This window comes from Triticum urartu, chromosome 3A (genome assembly GCF_056163025.1).
Source record: "Triticum urartu cultivar PI428250 chromosome 3A, HENAU_Tu73, whole genome shotgun sequence".
NCBI lineage: Eukaryota > Viridiplantae > Streptophyta > Magnoliopsida > Poales > Poaceae > Triticum > Triticum urartu.
In genome coordinates this window covers 392,355,035-392,361,422 of record NC_141875.1, presented here as the reverse complement: position 1 = coordinate 392,361,422, position 6,388 = coordinate 392,355,035, and positions in this window count along the sequence as shown.

Below are 6,388 nucleotides of genomic sequence, written 5' to 3'. Positions count from 1 at the left end.
ATATTGGTTGCATCTTTCATATGGTGTCTAGCTTGCATTACTTCTATTTTCTTGAAAATCCTTCTGCTTAGTTTGCACATCGTAGCTGTGAATATGTCATGCCGTACGTCCTATTTTTCTTACATATTCCATCCTCATACGGTTGTCTTACATCAAAGTATTGCTTGTCTGTATCATGCATCAATGAGTTCTGAAGAGTGATTTTATTCTTTTGTGTTGTGGGTACAGCTTGACATGGCAAATTCAAAAAAGAGCAAGGAAAATAATATAGTAGGGAGTGTTGTTACTCGTCGGGTGAAACGGAAAAGGTTCTGCCATCGAGATTCTGCTGGTACTTATAGTGCAGTAGAAGGTCCAAGTCCACCGGCTAAATCTACAAACACAGTATCACCTGCTCCACCAGCTGAAGCATCCGCTTCAACTATACCAGCATCTCAACCAGTTACTCATTCGTTTGCTCCGGAACTGGCCAGTTCCCAAGCTGCCTTCACACCTAACACTACTTCCGAAGCACTGCTGACACAACAGGACTTGGCAAGATCAGATGAACCTCATGAGGATCAACACCAAGATGGTACCTGACTGAGTCAAGTTGCAGTTGCATGCTCCTTTATATGTACTCTCACAGTTTGATGTACACTAACACTTTCCATATTCGTTGTTGAACTAGCACCACGGCGCAAGCGGAAACAGACATTAGGGATAATGCTTGATAGATTAACAAAATCTAAAGGAGGAAGAATGGAGATCCATTTTGAGGCAGGTTTAAAAAGGCCACGTGATGCTACAGGGTCAGCCAAGTTAGTATCAGAGGCAGCCGTTGCCGTTAGGTGTCATGCACGTATCCTCCCAACGTGGATCCAGCACAGGAATGAGAAAGACAATACTCAGTTTAGCACCTTCCTTGACCATTTATCCGTAAGTAATGTTATTCATCGCAATTAGTAATATTGTCTTGCTCTGTCCCATACTTTCTAGCTTCCTCCTAATAAGACTTACATTCTTTTTTCAACATATGAGGTTCAAGTTGGATCCGAAAGATGATGCAACTAGACAAGCATGCACTCATGTTTTTCAGTCTGCTCTACGACAGTATCGGTACCACCTTAGAAAATCTCACTTTGAAGGCAAGGCTAACAATGAAATCGCCCAAACATCTCCAGTGGAATATATTACAGATGAAGACTGGACAGCCCTCGTTAAACATTGGTCTGATCCAAAGTATCAGGTAGGCTATATGTATTTGATCAGACCACATATTGAACTTGTATTTATGTATGTGCCTTACAAGTGTATCTTCTTCTAGGCTAACTGTTTGAAGAACAAAACCAACCGTTCTAAAGTGAAATTCCAACAGACCACAGGATCTCGTAGCTATATTGCACACTGCGAGGCTCTTGTAAATAGCTGCTACTTCCTTCTTTTTTGTGCCATATTATCGTATCTATATTGACTTGTTCCAAATACAGAGGAAATATCGTGCGGACCAAAAAGAACTTGAACCGAATGCAGTGCAAATCTTCAAGGATTGCCACACCAGAAAGATCAAGGGCATGAGCACACCAGTTCAAGCCGCTGTTGTAAGTCCTTACTCCTCCTGCCTTGAACTGATTGGTACTATGATGTGTTCATTTAACTACTTGGTTTGCAGCCAATGTCAGTTACTCTGTTCACTTTTATTCACAGTTGTCTTAACATATCATTTCACCTTACATGGTTTAAAAGAGATGAAGGATATTCTTTTGGTCTTGATCTGTAATCTAGTTGTTATGTTCACGTGCGCACACAATGATAACATAGCCTGTTTGTTTTATATCTGTTTTCCCATGATATGAATGATGTCATACTATGTTCATCCTACTTTAAACCATGTCTCTTTATCCTTAGATGTCAACGAATGTGAGGAAATAGACAATACAGTAGGCATGCTACATGGACATATGTTCCGAAAGTGATTTTATTATGTAGTTGGCACTACAATACATGCTAATGTATTACAGTAGTTCACCAAAATAAGTTATGTATAAATGTTTAACCTACTTTGTTTGTTTTTATCTCATTAGTAACTTATCTGGTACACTAATCTACAAGTTCAAACTTTCAAGAAGCTATGGAACAAATGATTGAACAGCCACGACCACCTGAAGGTGACGAGGCTACTACAGGCACAATGTCACCTCTTGCTGCAGTGCATCCGTATCTCTCCACTAACAGTGCAAAAAGCACCTTCCTGCGTAATTCTGGGTTGGTTGTCAAGGTAACCTCGTCCAAATCGCCTACTGAACAAAATCTTCTTGCTAGACAGAGTGATATATCTGTGCTCCAGACACAAGTCCAATCCCTAGTGGATGTTTTCTCGGAAACAAGAATAGTGGTTGAGAAATGTCGTCAAGATATGAATGGTTTTGAAACCAGACTATTAGACATTCGCTTCGTTGTTCAAGAGCAATGGCAGAAAAAAGGTGGAGATCGTGCTGCTCCATCAGATTCTACAGCCTGAAACATTAGCACTCAGGTCAAATGATATGTGCTTCTATACATCTGATGGTGCTTTTATCTGGAAGGACTGTAAACTTTATGCCAACAGGCCTTTTGTTGTATGGTTGGAATTTATTTTGTTGTGATACAACATTTATGATGCTACCTCAGGCTGCAGTAATTACAACACTATTTTTGTATAGTGTAGGTTTATCTTAGTAATGTATTCGGCCTAAAGCTTTGTAGGAGCCCAACATGCCAACATTCGTCGGGCCCATTCCAATTGGGCTAAAAATGATTATGGGCCGAAATTGGCATGTAGCCCACTAAAAATATCTGGGCCTAAATCAGCATAAGCTTTCATATTTTTCTGGTAGGCCTGTGCCCATAGTGGGACTTTAACAGGCCTAAACATAATTTGGGCCCTCAGTAAAAATAGGCCGTTTACAGGTGTAAATATCTCGAGCCCATAAAATAAATGGGCCTTTAATAGACCGAAAGTGAGATTGGGCCCTGATTGTGCTAAATAACCCACTGGACTTTAACATGCTGAAATTCGGACGGGCCGTAAATGTGCCGACCTAATACACGGGCCTTTAACAGGCCGGAACTTCGGTCGGGCTAGATTATCGTCATTTTTATATGGGTCGTTAATGGGCCCGATATGACATTGGGCCACATATGGCCCATGGTTTAGGTCCGGCGTTAACAGGCCGAAAATGACAACAGGCCGAAAGTGGCCCAAAGCTATAGTGGGCCTCTAATAGGCCGAATGTCAGACATGGCCGAATATGACCCAAATCCTTCACGGTCGTTTATGGGCCGAAAGTTTTGATGGCCCGTAAATGGGCCCAAATGAAGCCGGACCTTTAACAGGCCGGAAATACACCGGGCCGTAATTCAGCCCAATTACTTAGCGGACTATTAACGGGCCAGAAGTGACCATGGGCCGCGTTGATGACAAGTTTAGGACAGGCCGTTGACGGGCCGATTTGATAGAGAATGTTGGGCCTTTAGCTGGGCCGGCCCATTATGGTCGGCAGAATCTAGTGGGCCTTTAGCTGGGCCGGCCCATTGTGGTCCACAAAATCTTATGGGCCTTCAGCTGGGCCGGCCCATTATGGTATGCAAAATCGTGTGAGCCTTTAGCTGGGCCGGCCCATTATGGTCCGCTAAATTTTGTGGGCCTTTAGCTGGGCCGGCCCATTATGGTCTGCTAAATCTTATGGGCCTTCGGTTGGGCCGGCCCATTTAATCTTTGTGGGCCACTTTTGGGCCGGTCCACGTGTCAACATATCATAGGCCACGCTCGACCGTTGGATGAGTGACACCTGTGCCAACGCGGAGCTGACACGTGGATCCGTCAGCCAATGAGAATTTTACACGTGGAAAATCGGCATTTGTCGTGGCTGTTAACGGGTTATCGGATCCAAAATCTGACCCGATAGCTTAACGGCATTTTGTTACGGTGGATGCCATGTGTCAGTCACCCTTGACGAAAGCACTTCTGTGATGCGCGATTTATCGTCATGGAAGTGGACACTTCCGTGATGATAATTTTGGCAATGTCATGGAACACTTCTACGACAGCACAGGTATGACTATCTTGATTCTGTCATAAATTTGTCATGGATGTACATGCATGACAGAAAACGCGACCTATTGTGACAAACGCGTATCATCACGGAAGTGTATTTTTTTGTAGTGCTGATAGGAGTCACACGTATCTCGTTCTTAGGGTACACCGGATGGGCAAGACGTCGGGTTGGCTGAGACCCTGGTTGCCCAGGGGGTGCCGGACATCGCCCGATTTGGACCAACACTCATGTGGAGCATTGGCCCGGGGGTTGATTAAGAGTCCTTGGGTGCTAGCCGGTCCCTATGCAAGTTTTTAGTTGTTATTAGACAAATGGTAAAACCAATGTTAGTCCTTGTTGGAAGAGTTTTATTCAAAGTGAACTGTCAAGAGGGCCCCATACCCATCACTGTGTTAGGGACGCAAAATCAAGGAACATAACACCGGTAGGACGGAAACTAGGACGGCAAGAGTGGAACAAAACACTAGGCATAAGGCCGAGCCTTCCACCCTTTACCAAGTATATATATGCATTAATCAAATAAGAGATATTGTGATATCCCATGATATCCATGATATCCATGTCCCAACATGGAACAACGTGCAACTGCACCTGCAACTAGCAACGCTATAAGAGGGGCTGAGCAAAGCGGTAACATAGCCAAACAACGGTTTGCTTGGAAGTGCGAAAAGGTTATAGGCTTATCATGGCAATTTGGGAGGCTTGATAGACAAGTGGTAGGTGGCGCGACATAGCGATAGCATCGAGACAACTAGCATAGCAAAGATAGCAATGGTATCCAAGGTGACGGTCATCTTGCCTGAAATCCCGCTAGGAATAAGACCGAATCCATAAAGTAGATGAACCAACATAGTCGAACGTATCCTCACAATCGCAATGTAACCGGAACCATCAAGGAGAAGCAATACCGGAAAGAAGAATCAACATAGTAAACAACCATCACATGAACATGGCATGTTGCACAACCAAGTATGATGCATGACCGGTTTAAAGAGGCATGGCATGGCAAAGTGAAACAAACAATACTACACATTAAGTGGGGCTCAATATGTAACAAGTTGCATATTGATGAAACACCACATTCAAATATTTAGTTAGCTCTCGTTTATGCTACTCAACAAGTTTAAATGTTCTTAACATGGCAAGAGGTGAAGCATAACAAAACTACACCATCTAAGCAGTTTAAATGGGGTCGGAAATAACAAACAACAAATCCGGAAAATCCCCATGTGCATATTTGGATTTGCTACTGTTCTTCCCTAAACCATATTTTAGAGTTGTTAAACATGCAAAGTAATGCCACCATGTTAATCTATGCATTTTTCTAAGCAAGTTACATGTATAATTTATTTAATTCAGAGCTACAGTTATTTATTTATGAAATAAACCATTTTAACAAGTCATTTAAGAAAATTAATGCAAACATCAAGTTAGACATTTTTAACATGCATGAAAGCAGCATATTATGAAACTAGATGAAATTCTAAGCATTTTACATAGATAAAACATTTTAATATGATGTACGGTTCATGAGTTATTATACGCATGAACATGGAGGGTTTTTCTGTAAAACTATAAACTCTGGATAATTACAGAAATTCGCAGAGCCTAAAAAAACCTATACGGGCCGAATCTGGCAGGCTGGCCCAACAGTAAAAAAAGGAGGGCGCTGGGGTCAGCTCATCCATGGGCTTGGCCCGGTGGGTGGAGGAGGAAGCAGTAGGCCGGATCTGAAGGTGGGCCTTGGCGGGGCTGGGCTGACGCGCTGCTGGCCCACGCGGCGAGCGAGGCTGGGCACGATCAACGCGGATGGGACGAGCGAGGCGCATCTGCATGCTCCTCCTCTCGAACAGAGGCAGAGGAGGCGCATGTTGAGGCGCCGCTCCATCCCGGGGTCTGGGCACCGGCGTCTGAGCAAAGCAGGGAGATGGAGGTCGACGACGCTGGTGGTCTTCGGTGCGGGCGGGCGCTGAAGGAAATATGCCCTAGAGGCAATAATAAAGTTATTATTTATTTCCTTATTTCATGATTAATGTTTATTATTCATGCTAGAATTGTATTAACCGGAAACATAATACATGTGTGAATACATAGACAAACATAGTGTCACTAGTATGCCTCTACTTGACTAGCTCGTTGATCAAAGATGGTTAAGTCTCCTAACCATAGACATGAGTTGTCATTTGATTAACGAGATCACATCATTAGGAGAATGATGTGATTGACTTGACCCATTCCGTTAGCTTAGCACTTGATCGTTTAGTTTGTTGCTATTGCTTTCTTCATGACTTATACATGTTCCTATGACTATG